General features: G+C 39.1%; 1 protein-coding gene across 21 annotated transcripts in view; it reads right to left on the reverse strand.

The window, feature by feature from the left end:
* PTPRD (protein tyrosine phosphatase receptor type D) overlaps nucleotides 1-20,276 on the reverse strand; it is a 1,287,856-nt gene that overhangs the window by 999,830 nt on the left and 267,750 nt on the right. For all 21 annotated transcript variants that reach the window (XM_074569146.1, XM_074569145.1, XM_074569143.1 and 18 more), the window contains exon 3: nucleotides 4,092-4,164. The gene's annotated coding sequence lies outside the window, so the exon portion shown is untranslated. The remainder of the gene's footprint in view (nucleotides 1-4,091; nucleotides 4,165-20,276) is intronic.

Consider the following 20,276-nt stretch of genomic DNA (forward strand, 5'->3'; position numbering starts at 1 on the left):
GCATACACACCTCTCACCAGGCAATAAGGTCTCTCAAAACCTTACAAGCTCTTAAAGTGGCCTTTGTGAAATAATCCATTTTTTTCTATAAATGATCCTAACATTTTGGAAAACTGGTGAATACATTCAGTTATTTTTCAATATCTGATTGTAAGAGAAGATTGACATACATGTGTAACAACTGGCCATCTAAAAGTGTTCCCTAAAATGTCTGGTTCTCAATACTTTAATTTACAGTTAGAGAGAAAATACTATTAATATGCCACGACTAACCCACAAAACCTGTGTTGCATGAGTTCAGAATGACGTGGTTGTGAAAAGTAAAAATATACTTGTAAAGAAGAAACATTTTTTTTTATTTCAGGTTATATTGTAAACTTCTCTATTTTGTAACTCCACAGATTACCTTTTTTGACTCATCTACTATGGTCAGCACAGAGCTACTGAGAAATACTGAATTGTATTACAAATTTCCTTCCACTTCTGTTCACTGTGTGTTGCATATTTGGGAACAATATCAATGTTTATTTGGAAAAAAATACAGATTAAGAATGGTTTCAATTCTATTTTACTGAAAATCGTTTGTAAAGATCATCAAGAAGGAAAAGCTCTGATACTCTCAACAGATGCGTTTTTAAAATGCCTAATGATTCTACGAAGATTTGCTTGATTCAGGTTTCTATACATACAACGACAGCACTCAAGAAGAACTAAGTTACTTGAAGCACCTCTAATTTTGGGAACAAAAATCTTTTCATTAATAATGTTTCTGTGTTGTATCTCGATTTTCTGCAGTTCCATTAGGACTGGTTTCCTAATCACTATTCCTTCAGTGGAAATGACTGCTTGACTTATGTTATTCTCACTTTCAGCAAGGATATTTTTAGGAACAATATAGATTTTGTCAAAAGAAGGAGGTTCTTTTTCTCCTTAATTTTAAGCTTGATTAAGTAGTAAAATGAATTTTGTGCTGATGGTAAGTGGCTAAATGAACCAGAATTTTTCAACCACAACTGCATTACTGCCTGGAGGAAATAAAAAACCAAAAAAGTTCACTTTTTCACAGTGTGCCTCATCAGTTTTGAGACACAAGATCAAATTTTTGACTTGAGGTGCAGCTGACTCTGCATAGACATCTGGGCTTTGACCCTTCTGTTGTGATTGCAAGATGTGAACTATTGTCACAACATGCAATTGTTTTGTAATGTGATTCTTTACCCTCAGCATTTGAACTCATTCCACCACCATATTTCAGGGTGCCAAATAACTGTCAAGCTAAAAGAATCTTCAAACTCAACCAATCTAAACTGGCTTAAAAAATATGGCCTAGAGGTTAAAGCTTTAATATTCTAATTTTAGCTTGCCAAGCTATTGAACTGACAGTTAGTGCTAAGAATTTTAATACATTAATGTAATACTCATATATTCTTATTAGTAATATGAAGTTCAGCAAAAAAGCTTTAATAATTGCCTCCTTTATCTCTATGATCACAAAAAGTAAAATATTGCATCTTATTTGTCTATATCTACATTTTCCATCTTTTTCATAAATCACAACCAATTAATTCTAAATAATGAAGACCTATTGTCTCCTCTTGGATATGTCTTAATTATCATTGAAAGTGCTGCAGACCTATCCCTGTTCATCCAACTTTACACGTGGAATCTGAGACACAGTGAAGTCTGAGGGATGCACTTTTTATATCTGCACTACCAAAACTTCACCCGTAAGAAGACTTGTATGTTGATATTTTCAGGGCTGAAACTGTGCTCACCAAGCTGAGAAAAACAAGGAAATTGACACATAACAGAAATAACCTCTATTCAACTTTGAATATTTTTTTTTATTATTATGAAACTAATAATAAATTAATTTCTGTAGGAGATAAAGTTTGCACAATTTGGATTTGTTTTTCCCCTAACATCTGAAATAGAAGATGTATGGAAGTTGAAAAATGTATATCACTGTATATCTGACAAAGATGCAGAATTATAAAACTGACACGAGTTTTAAACAACTCAAATTTGGTATAGATCTTTTTCATTTTTTATTTCTCACTGGCTTTTCATTGCTATTAATTCCTTCAAGGAAATTTCATACTTTTGATAAGGTGACAGGATTTCAGCCTAGGAAATTATGATAAAATACCTTTATTCAAGATTTGCTATCTTAAAAAAATTGGAAGTAATCTAACAGCAGTGAACAAAGGCTTCTTTAACTGTGACATATAAATATTAACACTAACTTCACATTTAATTAAAAATGACACTACTACAAGACAAGGTAAGAAAAAAAATAGACTTACATTTATTAGATTTTACTTGAAGAATGTGAATTTGTTATGAGAACATGTTTATTAATTTGGGTATGATACATTACTGCATGGAAACTACTTGTACTTTTGCAGTAAGAATAACCAAGTCAAGGGGATAATTTTGTTACTTCCAATAAAAGTAACATATTTTAGCTAACTAAATTAAACAAAAGGATGACCAAATGGCATGATTTATATCACACTCTAATGTGTTACTGATTTGCAAAGGCAAGAAAAAAATGCTTTCAAAGGAATCTTTGTATCAAAATAGAATTTTGTTCTTAGTATTCACTCAAATAAATAGACGCTGCTTGGGTGAAATCACTTCTGGTTTTAGACAAAGATGTAGTAGGTAACATACTTCAATGATATCACAAAATCATTGTGATGATTATACTTCAATGATACCACACAAAAGAAGTCACTCAGAAGACTGATCAGAACAAGTAGTTGCTTGGTTTAAAAAGTAACAGACTTTGGACAGGATGATCTTTATACACTGAAGTTAGAAATAATTTAGCCTGTTTACTTTGTAAATTCTCTATTCATCAACAAGAATAGAACAAAGCAAATAATAAGAGTCTATGCTACGTCAGTGGTTCTAACTCTGCAACTGATGTACATCATATAATGACCATTTCAATGTCCACAGAAAATGAAATAGCACGCAACTTTATTCTTAGTATCTAGTACTTTGAAAGGGGTTCTTGACTCATTACATTCTGGAACATTAATCTTTTTCATATAACAAGGATGTATATTTAGAGTTGCAAAACTATTCTAGTTCTAATAATGGATGGATAGAAATATGGAAAGATACCATTTTGTAGTATCTTAACGTCTTAATACCATCTTAAAAAAAGCCATACGATTTCTTACTGAAAGATCAAGATTTGTATTTCTTAGCATTCAAGCTCCAGCCATAACATAAACTTTCAGTTTATAACCAGAGAAAAAAAAAGAAAAAAAAGAATGAGCATGGTTTATTAAGGCTGACTGGCCAAGCAGCTGGAGGTCAGAAACACTAAGGGCCACCAGCCATGATTCTCTGAACTGTGACTTACAGTCATTGGACCCTTCATTATTCAGAACTGTTCTAACACCTAGAAATATGTGGCCACCACTCCTGTTGTCCACTCAGGATCTAAAAGTAAAAATTAAAAATAAACTTATTTCAGCTACAAATTCCTAGCCAGGGACTGCTGTATAAGGGTTACCAGAGTGTTGCTAAGATCAACAGAAGTCATGGTGTGATTTATTAGAGCTTCAAAAGTTGCTTATCCAGAGAACATTGATAGGACATACCGACCTCTTAAATCTATCAGGCCTCCCTGTAGTCAGGAAAAGAAAAGCCTTTACAGATTTGTCATGTTGGGGTGGGAGGGAGGAGGGAAAATTCAGGAAAAAGATGACAATATCAAACATTGCTGAGTGACTCATGCCTTACCAAACTAATTACAATAATCACCTGGGTTTCCAGAGGTATGGGAACTTAGAATTTCTGGAAAATAGGCACTGAGTGTGTATGAATCAACTGCTCTGTTCATATAACATAAAGTTGATTTGTAAATACAGAAAAAATCTGACGCCTCTGTGATTCAGACTTCCTACATACAAAATCAATTGTAGACTTACAATTTGGGTAATTTGCCAAGAGAGGTAGAAAGACATTTCTCAAGCTTTGTCACACAGACACAACGCTGAAGGATATTGTTTTAGCAGTTAAACCTAAATGACAATTTATCTGATTAAAGCAATAGATCTACACCAACTTACCACCTCACCACAATGTCCTCACAGCGCAATCAATGACTGGAGAATTAAAAGTGTAAGACTCTTCAAGATTTCCCTGAAAGAGAAAATAAAACATGTTTTATTTGTATTTCTACAGCAACACCAGTAAATTCTAAATACTAACAGAAAAAGTTAGTACACCGACAATAAATAACTTCTGCAAACTGATATCATTGAAAGGCAGCAAAACAAAGTGGAACCTCTAGAGTAGCTGATGTAAAACAGTCTAGATCATAAAATGTCATATATTAAATGATTTGAATCAGGTATCTTCTGATTAAAGTGTTCATGAAACAACAATTTCAAATGCACTTGCTATTTTACTGTGCTAGACCAACTCCTCTTCAATGTACTATTTCTAGTGCAAATATGTAGTTTCATAATGGAACTTATACTATCAACTCATTAAGAACCTCAGAGATATTACCAAAACCTGCAGTACTTGCACGGGCAGTATGTTAACCAGTAAATTACCTTAACAGTTTGTGAAACAGAAATGTAGCCTTGCTAATATTAAAGCTACCTGTTCACATATCACAAACCAGAGTTAATCTCTACCATATGGATGTCCGCTCTAACTTACTTATTTAACTCTTTCTCACTAGAAGTCCAGCTTATATGGGTTCTATAAACTACCCAAGCCAAAATTGATGAGTGCCAATGCAGGAATCATCTTTACAGCATATATTTCAATGTCACTGTAGGAAGATACAATTAAAAAAAGCACCTTTCCTTTCAGTTGAGCATTCATACTTTGCTTTTGGATGGGTTTAATTATCACCTAGCTCCACAGTGGTCTGATTTCATATTATTTGTAGCTTGAGAGAAAAAGGTAATTACTTTTGTGACAATAGCATTTCTATCATGCAAATATATTCCTTTCTAAACTGACTTTTTCTTTTGCTTCTTCTTCATTTTATTCACAACTTCTTCCTTTTCTGTTTTTATGGATTGCATTGGCCTGTTGACCCTTCAGGCAAACAGCCTATTTTGGCTGATGAATACTCTTAAGTTATTTCATCATGCAAATACTCTAGACAAAGGATGATCTATCTTTTCTTCCATTGTAAAAGATTGCTTGTGGGCAAAAAAGGCAAATAAAAACACTTAAAACACTGAAAAACACTGTATTCTCATTGTTGTATTAAGCAGGAAATTTTCCCCTCAGCTGGGACTAAGGTAGGTATTTTCATGCTGTATTAATTTGTTTATTGTTTCACCTGTGACATCGTCATAGGACTTCTATATAAGATGGTGGTTTTGTCCTTTCTCCTTTCTTGTTTTCTAGCTCTAATGTGCCTACTTGTCCTTCCAAGTATCTATCTTTCCCTTCTTGAATTTTATGTACCTTAGTACTTCTTATGCTCCCACCTTCCCACTGCCTTGCATAAATACCCAATTGTTTCACTCTTCTCTCTTTTAGTGAACAACAGCTGGCTTAGTCTGACCAGACATACTCTACTTTCCTTCTCATCCTAGTTGTACTATCCACTATGGGCCTTGGTAAAATCTTCACCTTCAGTACTTCCTTTTCCCTTCTTTTGTCTATGGAATACACAAATAAAAATGCAATCACTAACAAAACAACAAAAGCAAAAGATTTTGGTTTTATGCCACTAGTCTGTAGGTCTTGTAGACTTTATCCTGCCAGACTCCTCAGTCTGTTCTAAAAAAACCCCTCCCAATAATATAACTGAAACATACATTGTGACAGTAAGAACAAAGTAATAATGCACATGCACAAAAACTGTCAGCTTTTTAGTCTTTTGGTCCCCTCTTACACACAGTTGACACTTTCTAAATGTGCATGGTGTCCAAATTACTCGTTATTGAAAAGTTAACCTCAAACTAAGTCAAGCAGTAATAATAAAAGAAATATTTTCTGTTACCCAAAAATACAGTAAGTGTAACTGCCACTGACAAGTATTTTGTGCTTCAGTAAAAGTACTTTCTGTCATTCTATTGAATAAGATTGTTCTCTTAAATTCAAGGATCATACCCTGCAAGCTCAAGAGCAGTCCATCCCAACATGCAGGAAGTCAGGCAAAAAATGTCAGGTGGCCTACATGGACAAACAAGGCACTCTTGGCAAAGCTCAAACATAAAAAGGGAGTATAAGAAAGGTGGAAACAGGGAAAGGTAGCCTGTGGGGAATACAGAGACACCGTCTAAGCGTGCAGAGATGCAGGCAGGGAAGACAAAGCCCAGAATAAAATCTCTTGAGGGATGTCAAAGGCAACAAGAAAGACCTCTATAAGTATATCCACAGGTAAAGGAAGTCTAGGGAAAATCTGGACCCAATTCTAAATGTGACAGGGGCTCTGGTGAAACAGGACATGGAAAAGGCCGAGATACTGAATGCCTTCTTTGCCTTGGTCTTAAATAGTAAGACCACCCTTCACGAATCCCAGAGAGCAGGGGAAAAGTTCAGTGCCACAGGCCCATTGTGCCTTACCTCCGTCCCTAGGAAGATAATGGAGTAGCTAAACACAGAAACCATTTCCAGGCAGTTGACCGACAAGAAAAACACCAGGCGCAGTCAGCACGGATTCACTAAGGCAGAGTCATGCTTGACCAACCTGGTAACCTTCTATGGCTTGCATGGCACCACAACTGCTGATGTCAGATGTGATTCACCTTTCTGAAAGGGGGAAGAGGTTCTTTGCGCACTAGCTAGCGGAGCTCATTAACAGAGCTTCAAACTAGGCTTAAAGGGGAAGAGGAATAAAATCAGGCCTGCTATGACAAGCTGTGGGATGACATGCCAAGGTTAGAGGGTCAGGGTGCTAGCAAGGGCCCCCAGCCTGTTGCTGAGTCATGCTGGGTACCCTACAGCACACTTGAAGTCTTATGGAGATGAGTCAGGTGCTCCTGAGGTAATAGGAGCCAAAAGAGAAACACCAGTGAAATACCTCAAAGGAACTGAGGTGTGTTTCTCTAAGAAGGTGACACAGCCGACAGCCCAGCTGAATTGCCTTACACCAATGCACGCAGCATGGGCAGCAAACAGGAGGAGCTGGAAGCCACCATGCTGCTAGACAGGTATGAGCTAGTTGCCATTACTGAAAACTGGTTGGATGAAACCCACAACTGGAGTGTGGCTATCGATGACTACAGGCTGTTCAGAAGGGACAAGTGAGGAAGTAGAGGTGTGGGCATTGCCCTCTACCCCAAGAAATGGATGAAGTGTGAAAAGCTGTCCCTGAAGAATAACCATGAGCGGGCTGAAAGCTTATGGGTAGGAATTAGAGACCAAGGCAACAAAGGGAACCTTGTGGTTGATGTCTACTACAGGCCGCCTGATCAAGAGGAGCCCATTGACGAAGCCTTCTTACTCCTGCTACAGGAGGCATCACACTCAAAGACCCTCGTCCTGCTGGAGGACTTCAGCCACTCCAACATCTGATGGAAAAGTAGCACGGCAAGCCGTAGGCAATCCCGGAGACTCCTGGAATGCATTCAGGATAACTTCTTAAGCCAGGAATTAGACAGCCCTACCAGAGGGGATACAATACTGGACCTGATGGTCACCAACGCAATTGACCCATTGATAACATCAAGACTGGAGGCAGCCTGGGCTGCAGTGATCAGGCACTGGTGGAGTTTGCAGTCCTGAGGGACATGGGTCAGATGAAAAGTAAAGCCAGGACCCTGAATTTTAGGAAAGCAAACTTCCAGCTCTTCAAGGAGTTACTCAATAGGACAATAGGACCCCCTGGAAAACTGCCCTGAGTGACAATGGACCAGAACAGAGCTGGAAGACTTTTAAGATTGCTTTCCATAGAGCGTGAGAGTTTTCAATCCCCAGGAGCAAGAATTCAGGAAAAGAAGCGAAGAAACCAGCATGGCTGAGTTGAGACCTGCTGGTCAAACTGAAGGGCAAGAAGGAAATGCACAGGCAGTGGAAGCAGGGACAAGTCTCCTGAGAAGAGTACAGGGACGCTGCCCAGTTGTGTAGGGATGGGGTCAGAAGGGCCAAGGTGCAGTAGGAGCTAAGCATTGCAAGGGATGCAAAGAATAATAAGAAGGGCTTCTACAGGTATGTCAGACAGAAAAGGAAGGCCAGAGAAAGTGTGCCCCCCCCACCAGTAAACACAATTGGCAAACTGGTAACAAACAACAGAAGGCGGCTGAGGTACTCAGCAATATTTTTGCTGCAGTCTTCCTTGGCAACCTGTCTTCCCACAACTCACGAGCTGATGGACCACAAGGAGAGGGAGCAAAGTCCCTCCCACTGTAAGGGAAGGTCTGGTTAGAGACAACCTGAGGAACCTGAACATACATAAGTCTATGGAACCTGACGAGATCTATCCCAGTGTTCTGAGGGAACTGGCTGTTGTAGTTGCCAAGCAACTGTCCACGATAATTGAAAAGTCATGGCAGTCAGGTGAAGTCCCCAGTGACTGAAAAAAGGGAAACATTGCACCCATTTTTAAAAAGGGTAGAAAGGAGGACCCGGGGAACTACCGACCTGTCAGCCGAACTTCCATGCATGGGAAGATCATGAAACAGATTCTCCTAGAAGGCACATGTTAAGGCACGTGAAGGACAGGGAGGTGATTTGAGACAGCCAGCATAGTTTCACCAAGGGTAAGTCTTGCTTGATGAACCTAGTGTCCTACAGCAGTGGAAAAGGGAAGAGTTACAGATGTCATCTCTCTGGACTTCTGTAAGGCCTTTGACAGGGTCGCCCACAACATATTTCTCTCTAAACTGGAAAGATATGGATTTGATGAATGGACTATTTGGTGAACAAGGAATTGGCTGTATGGTCACATCCAGTGGGTAGTGGTCAATGACTCAGTGTTCAGATGCAGTGGTGTCCCTCAGGGGTCTGTGCTGGGACCAGTACTGTTTAGTATCTTCATCAATGACATAGACAGTGGGATGGAGTACATACTCATCAAGTTTTCATATTACATCAAGCTGAGCAGTGCAATTGACACGCGTGAGCGATGGGATGCCATCCAGAGGGACCTGGACAGGCTGGAGAAGTGGGCCCGCGTGTACATCGTAAGGTTCAACAAGGCCGACTGCAGGGTTCTGCACCAGGGTTGGGGCAAGTCCCAGTATCAACACAGGCTGGGGATTGAGAGCAGCTCTGCTGAGAAGGACTTGGGGCTACTGGTGAATGAAAAGCTGGACATGAGCCACCAATGTGCAATTACAGCCCAGAAAGCCAACCGTATCCTGGGGTGCATCAAAAGAAGCATGGCCAGCAGGTTGTGGGAGGTAATTCTGGCCCTCTACTCCATGCTGGTGAGACCTCACCTGGAGTGCTGCATCCAGCTCTGGAGTCCTCAGCACAGGAAAGACTGGAAGATAGCTGATGTCATTCCAATTTACAAGAGGGGTGTGAGGGAAGACCCAGGGAAATACAGACCTGTTAGTCTGTGTTCTAACCTCAGTTCCTTAAAAATTATGGAGAAGATCATGCTTGGTACTACTGAAAGGCATTAGAAGAATAATGCAATCACTAGGCACAGTCAATATGTGCCTCGCAGCATCCTTCCAGACAAGTCTTCCAACTGTGGGATGAGAGTGTTCACAGTGTGCTGGGTGAAGAACTGGCTGAATGGCAAGACTCAAAGGATTGCAGTGAATGGGGCTACATCCAGACAACAACCAGTCACCAGCAGTCTTTGTAAGGGCTCGTTCCTGCTCAATATTTTTATCAGTGATCTGATGCAGAAGTTGAATGCACTATCAGCAAGTTTGCTGATTATACCAAACTGGGAGGTCCTGTTGCCTCTCTTGAGGGACCTTGCAGATGGATCTAGATAGACTGGAGCACTGGGCAATCATTATCGGCAAGAAATTTAACAAGACCAGATATACTGGATTCTGCACCTGGGACAGAGTACCACTGGACACAAGTCTAAACAGGGAGAGGAGTGGCTGCAGAGCAGCCGTGCAGAAAGGGATCTGGGGGTGCTGGTTTACAGCAGAATCGATAAGAGTCAGCAGCGTGCCCTGGCAGCCAAGAGGGCAAACCACATCCTGGGATACATCAAACACAGCATAACTATCCGGTCAAAAGAGGTGATTATCCTGCTGTATTTAGTATTAGTGTGGCCTCACTTTGAGTACTGTGTGCAGTTCTGGACCCCATAGTTTAAGAAGTATGTGAAGATCCTCAGATGTGTCCAGAGGAGTACAACAAAGCTGGTGAAAGAGCTGGAAAGCATGTCCTATGAGGAGTGGCCAGGGACCCTTGTCTTGTCTAGTTTGGAGAAAAGGAGGCTGAGGGGTGACCTTATTGCTCTCTACAGCTTCCTGAGGAGAGGAAGTGGAGAGGGAAGTGTTGAGCTCTTCTTCCTGGGATCCTGTGACAGAATCATAGAATCATGGAACCATAGAATGTTTTGGGTTGGAAGGGACCTTTAAAGGTCATCTAGTCCAACCCCCCTGCAGTAAGCAGGGCCATCTTTAACTAGATCAGATTGCTCAGAGCCACCATCCAGAATGCATGGGAATGGTTCCAAGCTGCATCAGGGGAAGTTCAGATTTGACATTAGAATTTCTTAACTGAGAGGGTGGTCAAACACTGGAACAGGCTTCCTAGAGAGCTGGTTGATGCCCAAGCCTGTCAGTGTTTCAGAGGCATTTGTGCGATGCCCTTAATAACATACTTTAACTTTTTGTCAGCCCTGAGTTGGTCAGGCAGTTGGACTAGATGATTGTAGGTCCCTTCCAACTGGAACTATTCTATCCTGCAGAAGCAACAACAGGCTCTCTATGTTGGCTATTTTCCTCTCAGGCCTGAATTCTATCTGCATTTAAGTAAATCTGAAGAGCAACAGCCCTTTTTACCTGTGCAGCCAAGTCCTGGGCCTTCCATCAGCCCCTGGCACCCTGCCATTTCTACAGGGGCTCTGCCACAGCAGGCAGAACACAGGCAGTGGTCATGTCACATGGGGTTTGGTGACACAGCTGGCCTAGGGAAGTTATAAAAAGGTCTGTGTGGTGACCCAGCCTAGGCTGGAGGTGAGAAGGCTGGAGGTGGGTGAGAAAAGGCTGAGGTGAGAGGACAGGGAAAGGGACATGGCAGGGGACAGTAGGGATACAGGCAAAGAGAAAGGGGCTGCCTGTGGTGCAACTGATAGTGGCTGCTCCTCCTCTGCTTTTAGGGCCAGTGGTCCTGAAGAGGACACAACTGGACCATGGCACACTCCTGTCCTTAGCCACTTAGGCAGAGTTTTCCACCTTTCTACAAGGACATCGGCATAAAGATAAGGACTCAAAATAACATCTGGCTGGTGCTATTTTCAAGCTATCAGCTCCTGGCACCAACGCCAGCAATGTAGCGACCATGTCACAGTCAGCAGCAGGTTGGTGATGGCCCATGCCAAGGTGCGGCTGGTGACATGCCCAGTCCAGGAAAAGGGTCTGCTGGCCGCCAGGTATACCTGAGACTGGCAATCGGCCTGAGGCTGGGAGACCCACGGGCAGGGGTTGTTTATGGTGACCAAGGGTGGCTGCTTCCACTGTTTGTTGATACTGTCCTGTTTGTTGCAGCCTCATGACCAGACTAGCGCATAACTAGAACATGGTGCAGTCTCATCCCCTTCTTCCTCAGACACTCAGCCAGAGATTTCTGCAGCTTTCAACAAAGTGATTGACTCAAGGACAAGTACGCACAGCCCTAGTCTGCACCACACCATGGTCTCACAGGTATCTGGAAGCTACCCACAGCCATGGAAAAGACGAGCTCTGTGACACCTGCCTTCTCTGTCTGAAACCTACCTTGAAATAACATTTCTGCTTTGTGAACCCATTGGCTGCTTCTTCTGGTTTGTGTGGGTTTTTTTGGGAAACTTTTGGGGCTTTTCATATGTTACAAGAGTCAGGATTTATTAAATTTGGCAGCATGCATATATCAATGGTAAATGATGCACCAATGCCCATTTGTCTCACCTCGACACTGACATCTCAGATCTCCCTTCCTCCCAAGCTTAAAGTTAACTTGCTTAATTCATTGATTCTTCAGTCTGATATCAGCAGATGAACAGAGACACTTTCGTCTTCATGAACTTTTATAGGCATTTATATGCAACCTTTTATAGGCATTTAACTGTTACCCAAGAGATAAAATAATTACTTCAAAATGTGATCCAAATGTCTGAACATCAAACTGCAACCAGGATAAAAATATAATGCACTCATGGAATTGAATAACTGTAAATTCCTTCTGAATTATCACTTTAAATGTACGTCCTTTATTTCCTGTTCTTACAGGAAATAATATTGTGCATAAATATTTACTTTTTTTCTTACAAGTTGGATGCTTTTTTTCAATGAATTCAAAAAAATGTATTAAGGTTATAATTCCAAGACACATGCTTAGTTATGTTAAGTTTCTCTAAAAGTCAGAAACCCCAGTGTTTCTATATGTTAGATGGATGCAATTACTCCTTTCCTGGAATTAGAAAACATTTATGTTTATGCAAAAAGTTTGAACTTGATAACATGCAGCTATTCATAGCTTCCTGATAAAAAAATCTATCCACTTCTATTTTTCACAGGAATAACAGACACATGCCCTCCATCTGCTTATGTTGTAATCAAGTGAAATAATATGAATATCCATTTGGTCGTTCATTTCCAAAATTCAATGCTTTTATTTTTAAATCAGTCAAATGATTTTTTTTCTGAACAAATCATTAATTTTTGTTTTATATTTTAAAAGCTACCTTTACACAAGATTTAAGTTTAAAATTGAAAATATCAGTTTTTCTTTCAGTATGATAAAGTAATTTTCTATATGAAGACACATTTTTTTGTCAAAACTGTATTGTCTTGAATCACTCCCTAACAGCATGGGTAAGACTTCTCATTAATTCTGATTTTAAAAATTTACATTCATCAGAAATTACAGTACTAGTTACAGATTACAAATAAGAAGCCAAGTACTTCCAAATATCAAAAGAATGAAGTTCTGAACCTTCTCTGGGTAGGAAAAATGGGGTTAAAGGCAACTACTTTTCAAATAGCTTTTCTTATTATTTTTTACCAGAGGTCTAAAGGTAAAGAGATAGACTCAATGACAAAGACTTTCAGTGTATTTGTTGTGGTATGATTACATTTAAGAATATGAAACATCTTGAGGATGAAGAAGAAAAAAAAGTACACATTTCAAATCTGACTCCAGCCTTATGCTATGGCACTAAATTTAGCTCATAATTTCATAGTGGTGCCAAGTGTCTTATATGTCTATATGGAACCAGGAAAGATAACTTTTTCATCTTGACTAGAGTACAGTGCATTGCAACCCAAACTGAGAGAAAACAAAAAATAACCCCATAAGCCTGTCTTGAAAGCTACAGATACTGCATTTTGAAACTTTCCCATCTCCTACTTTCTTGTTATAAGCTTTTAAAAAACAACCAGAATACTTCAGATTCTTTTTTACTGTTGGAGACAAAAAAAAGTAAACTGGAAAGATCTCAACTTAATCTCTGAAAGATAGGAAGTGTTTCTGAAACGCTGATTCTCTGTGCTGCTGCCCCTCACCTACTGAGGAAGAGCCCATTATTCTGAACTGGTATCTGAGTTTGGATAATTTTTTTTTCTTGTTAAAAGTAAAGAAATGTGAAGTATTATAAACTGCAAGGGAAGTGCATCAGTGTTTTTGGAACATTTATTTAATATGGTCTTGCAATTCCTTCAAATATGGTGAAACAAGGCTGTACACAACAATGGACTGAGTCAAACATTTTGAAGTCAGAAGTGTTTCAATATCAGCTATATTTTTCACAGTCACACTGGAAACAGAGTGAATAGAAATATGCAAATAATAAGGGATATATTTTGTCAGTACTGGACATTAAATGACACTGTTAAAATAACTACCTTGAATACACATTTCAATACATTTTAACATTGACGTGTGTGTGGCAGAAATTTCTTAGACTGGTGCTATACACTGGTTAGCGTTTCCTTTTCTTTTTTTACTCTAAGTTACTTAATTAATGATCACATTATAGGAATGCTGATTAAGCAATATGAACTCATAAAATTTGTCCTGAAAAACTGGTGCACTACCCATTGCTCCTGTTTATAAACATATACAAATATAAGATTCTTTGTGAATTAATCCAGTCTTTTATCAGTACCATTTGTTACTCTAAACTTTGTATTTTAGCTGGTAGCATTGAGTTTGCTTGCTTCAAGTACATGGGCTTTCATCACTTGAAAATTATTAATCTGTGCAGTTCACCACTACTGAAAGACTTTCTTCATGTTCAATATAAATTTCCCTTCTGTTAATATTGCTATTTTTCTTCAAGTATTCTTAAAAAAAAAGCAGTACTTCCAAATAAAGAAAGTAAAACTATAACCGAAAATATATTCTCTATATGCTATTTACTAAACATAAGTACAGCCCACTTTAAATAGATTAATTAATTGTAATTTTCTTGAAGAGTAATAAACACATCCTGTGTACATTCAAAAGAAAGAGGAAAAAAAAAGAGAGAAATGAAAAGTTATAAGGCTCAGTCCTAACAAGAGAAATCAGAAGAGAAAAAAGTTAGTATGAACCATTGCAAATTGTGGTTGTGGGATAGAAGTTTAGCAAGACTAACTTTTTCCTATATTTGGGGGTGTACGTGCCTTTCACCCCACCTATCCCACCACTGTTTTTTTTTCTACCTACCTTTCTATGGCTCTTTGCTATTCTTACTCAATTTGTTTTAATAATTTCACTGTTAGTGCTCACTTAATTCTCGTCTCAGTATCACTAAAGATATCAGTATATCAGCATAGCTACACATCTAAATCACAGACGATAAAACCTCAGAAATTGCCAAGATAACATTGCAGCTGAATATCATAGGGTACCTTTGAAAACTCCTCTATTTGCTTTCGTAAACTCGCACGCACAGAAAAATCTTCATTACTTGTGGCCATTATTTATTGAAAAAAGAAAAAACAAAGAAGAAAAAAGAAAAAAGAAAAAAGGAAAAAAGGAATAAGGAAAAAATAAAAAAAAAGTAAGAAAGAAAAAAGGAAAAAGAAAGACAAAATAAAAAAGAGAAAAAAGAAAAAAGGGAAAAGAAAAAAGGAAAAAGAAAAAAGGAAAAAGAAAGACAAAAGAAAAAAGGAAAAAGAAAAGGAAAAAATAAAAAATAAAACAAGAAAAAAAAAAGAAAAAAAAAGAAAAATGAATAAAGAAAATCCTTTGCAGGAAGAAAATGGTGGATTACGGTGCTTTAAATATGAAGAGACTGATATCGCAATACACCCCAAAGGATCGATAGGCTGGTCTCTGCTTCAGAAGAAAATGACTTTTAAAATGCCTGTGATATTTTGTACAAAAATACTCTCTCCTCCAAAAAGCCTCTTGTGTCTGCAGAACATTTATTTCCCACCTTTAAGTATAAAATACATGCAAGTGAATGCCACAACCCCCAAACATTGCTTCTACTTCCATGCCATACAGTGTTACAAGCTCCGGAGAGAAAAGACATAGACCATGCCAAGTGGCTGCCAACAGATTTTGGAGACAGACTGACCTGTTAGACTCTGTGTGTGATGATGGCCAGGCCCCTCTCAGGTTTGTCACTGGTAAATGGGGATGACAGTCTTCTGCTATGTCACTGACATGACATGTAAATAAATTCATTGAAGAATACTGTGAAAGCATGTGAATCTATGTGAATGAATGTTGCTCATTTTAATTTGACCTCATTAGAGCTAAATCTCTTGTGGTTGTCCTTTAGTCTTCTTCATAATCACTCTTGTATTGAAATGATGGAAATTGACATTTATTGCATTTCATGGCTTAGGTATGCAAAACTAACAGTTAACAGAGAAAAGAGAGCATGTTCCCCTGTCATGTTATTCTGCCCTCTCCATTCACACTCCCCTGACGCACAGTCAATGAGTCTAGAGAGCTCAGCACTTATACAAGTGCCTCATTTTCTGCAAGTTTACCTCTTTGATGACAGTGTAAGGAAAGTCACACCAGCACAGGGAAAGGGACAGATGCACATGATTTGGGAATTTTCTTTCGATGATAAACTAGACTACAGATTGCTTTTTTCACAATGCCAGACAAGGGAGCTCTTTAACAATTGAACAACCTATCAGGACAAATGAGATTCTAGCCAAGCAAATTTCTTCCAAGGGAATGCCTTTGAACAGTGTGGCTGTGCACATGGATATGGCACAGGGTAGCAGATGAGGTCCTAGATGACCTTAGAACTCATGAACAAGAAACCACTTGTGGGGTCTGGAAAAGAAACATGCGTCTATGCCCAAAACAAAAAGTAGTGAGAAAGAATCCTGTAACTCTGACTCATAGTCAACATGGTACAAACAAGTGTAATGCTGAGATATCATAGATCTGAGTAACTTCATTTAGATGCTGTAAACTGTTTAATTGCATCAACATAACATTGCCTGTAATGTTAGGTATCTTAAGATTTAGACTATGAGAAGTACGTAGAAAACCTCTAAAAATAGAAGCACTGAAAAAATGAGAATATGGGTTTCATTATAGAAAGGGTAAGGGAACTAGAAGTTGAATCTTCTCCAGACAGGTGGTACTTAGCCTGCATTAGAAAAAGATTCAGAAAGAAGGCTCAACACTTCTATCATTTCATTAAAAAAAGTTTAAAGGTAAGAAAGACTGTATAAAACTTTAGTATATACCTAGAATTGTCCCTTCATAGTGACTTTTCCTCTCCCCTCCAGAATTGGAAAATATGAATTTTATTTAGAAAATTTATTTGACAAAGAGATTGTAATGTAAGAGTGAATTTTCCCTGCTGTTAACTATGCTCGCCAACAATAATATCTGATAATCATTCTCAAGATGTGTGAGTACACAGAAAGCGTTTACTGGCATCTTTAGAAAGATAATGCTTTTGTTCAAGAAAGAACACCAGGAGATACGTCTTTGGCTCCAAAGAGTAATGCCCAAGAGGAAAAAAAAAATCTATCCCTCAAATTAAAACATGTAGGTCTGAATAATTATATCCCAATCACAAATTTTAACGAATACCAAACATGAGGCCTAATTTAGTTCAATCTATTTCCTCAGAAAACAAGAATGCAAAGTTCGGCAAAACCAGTAGATAAACCAGGGAGAAATATATTTGGTTTAAAGTAGCCAAAGGGTATTTCCCATTTATGGAGACAGTGGGAAAGGAGATCATAACAAAGATGTGCAAGAAGGATGCTGAAATAAGTTGATTTAGTTTTAGTATCTTATGTGTTTTATAAGAATAAAAGATATTTTAGCCTTAAATTTGTTCTCTGAATACTATCCTGATCCCACATTCATGGTCAACCCAGGACTTTCATGGTTACCTCTGTATTAGTCCAGAAGGCTAGCAGCAGATGATGAAATGAAGAGTTGTATCTGCATTTGGAGATGTGGGGACAGCCTATTAAAACCTCTCACCTGCCTAATCTCATTTTTACCAACTGACTGAAACGCAGTCTCTCTCTTAGGGTATGGCACAAGCAGGCAGCCTTCCAGGAATGACTTTACAGCAAAGTAAATCAGCGTTTCTCCTCCTGTAAAGTCATTCTCAGTAGTATTGCTATTTAGAGGCAGCATGACGAAGAATAATATGAAGAAACATGTCACTGCCCCAGTGGGAATGTAGTAGCACAGGAAGCAAAATAGAGGGGTTTCAGGCTGCTGTTTGGTAGCGATTTAAGCTCTAATAAACAGGCCCCTGCAGAGACATAAAGTGAAAATGTATTTAACCCTTTTTCACCTATTTGAATGGCTTCAGAGTTCTTTTACCTTGCATTTAAGAAAGTTTGCCAATTTCTATTCCCATGCTTTTGCAAACCTAAGCTGTAAAATGAGCTCCTAAATCATAGGTAAAAAAAAATTACTAGGGCAGGTAGTACCGCCCTCCTCTATTAATATAAGCTTTAGTAATAGTAATATAAATGTTACTATTTGTTCTTCATGAGACAGAAGTTCCTGGCAGATTTCTCATAGGCTGAGGTGAAAGCAGCAGCTAAGGCCAAGCCAGGAGGTCAAGGCCTGGGGCAGCCCTTAAAGCCTGGACAGCTGCAGCTCCCTGCCCCTATCCAGGGCCACTGAGGTCTGTTGAGGACCTTCCCCACCTTCTTCTGCCCCTGAGAGGTCCAGGCCACGCTTGTCCTGCCCATCCTCTTCCTGCAGTGGTAAGAGATAGACCTGGGCTCTTTCCCCCCTCCCTAGGGGGCTGCACCAACCTGGTGTGCCCCCAGCTCCCAGCTTGTCCACTCAGGAGTGGCCCCTACTCTCACAGCACCTTCCTGAGCCCCAAGCTGTGAGTGGAAGCCATGCCCTAAGGCCAAGCCATGGTGGATAGGCTCCGTGACTGTTCCAGAGGCTGCCCTGCAGCCCCCCCAGATGGTTGCCAAGGGGACAGGACTCACAGCAGGGCTAGAGGTCACAGTCATATACCATGTGGTCTTGCCCCACAGCTGTGTTTTCCCCTGTGACTCCCTAAAAAACAGGTGTAGTGGGGCCTGGCTGGGGTCCTGGGGCTGTGCAACAGCCACAGCTGTGCTGAAGGTCATCAGTCTCATCTTTGCTCCTGGTCCCTGCCAACAGGAATCTTTGGGCTGACCTTTCTGTCTCCACCACTACCACCTCTGGGGCCTTCTCTTGCCCCTGTGCTTCACCGAAGTTCCATATCCCTGCCCTGGCTCCATGATTTTGTCACAACCCCCCTGCTCCTGCCTAGACCCCAGTCCCTGCTCCAAAACCGAACCAGTCAAATTTAAAAGTGTTGTTCATTCTTTGTTGAGGTGGAAAAAGTATTTTCTCCTTGCCAAAAATTTTAGTTGTTAGATCCTTTTGAAAAAACTTTAATTTTCTGGGGTGCTGAAAGTGTCATCATGGTTTGTTTCTGCAGTAAATAAGTTACCTTAAGCTTTTTGTTCAGATATTTTTGGTATTTGGAAAAATATCACTTAATGTTGGGGTGAAAAACAGCATCCAGTCTCTCTAACTCTTTCTGAACATAATGGATTCCTACAGGCAGTTGATACAGGTGATCTTAGACCACAAGCTATAGCAAATGGAGGTTAAAAACAAAAAAGCCAGGAATTTTTCAAAGTCGTCTGAGCAGATGTGAAAGCAAAGACCATTTTCCTTTGTGGATATTAAAAATAAAAAAAAGAAAGGAAAAGAAAAGAAAACTAACAATTAAACTGTAATGTTCATGTTACAAAAAAGGTATAAAGTTTGAAAAGATTGTTCTGTGGTGAACTTGCAGTGATTCATCTTGTACGTCCATTCTGCATACAACATAGCTAAGAAATTGTCTGTCTTCAGGTAATTGAAAGTTCTTTCAAAGTACTTTTATATAAATTTGTGTTTTCTAATGTAAGTCCTTTAATCATATTTGCTGAAAAGATGCAATATCCTTTTAGACTGGAAGCAAAATAAAAACTCTTCAGCAGATAAAACTCTTTGAAGTATTAACTGTCATGTTGAAATCTGGATTATAGGTACATTGGTTTAAAGTAAGCATAACATTTTCTCTCTCTCCTATTTGTCACTAAGGAAACTCAGAATAAGTTAGAATTCTCTTAGACTTCAGTTTCATTGGCCAACTTTACTTATGAGTTCTTTAACTACCAAATAACAAGGAAATTTGTGGCAGTGGCAGCATTACATACATAATCCCTTTATTATATATGTATTTCTGATCATGCTTCTTATGTACAATGATAATTTAATTGTAGTCAGCCATATCTGGATCCTCAAAAGGCTTATTCATGTATTAAGGTACAGCTAAACAAGTAGTTCCACTGTAGAGGGATTATTTGCATGATGAATTTAAGTCTATGCATAGCTGAATAAACTAGATTAGAGCCACAGGCAATTGCTGTCTCAGTAGTTGCACTGATTTTTCAGCACGAGGAGAAAAGTATATAACACTTTTTTAAGGCAGATTTAAAATAAAACCAGTCAATTATTTATAGCAAGCTACAACATACACTGAATTTTAATTAATTGGCTTCTTTCTTCCTAAATATTCTATTTTACAGTATCCCTTGAACATGAAGATATTGTGATCTTTTGTTACAAGAGAAGAATGTCTGAGCAAGACTCTCCTTTAGGAAGACTGTGTGTATCCTGCCTAATACCATTCATACTACAAATGTATCAAGAAAGCAGAATAGCTAGGAATGATAAGTCCA

This window comes from Larus michahellis, chromosome Z, assembly GCF_964199755.1.
Source record: "Larus michahellis chromosome Z, bLarMic1.1, whole genome shotgun sequence".
Lineage (NCBI taxonomy): Eukaryota > Metazoa > Chordata > Aves > Charadriiformes > Laridae > Larus > Larus michahellis.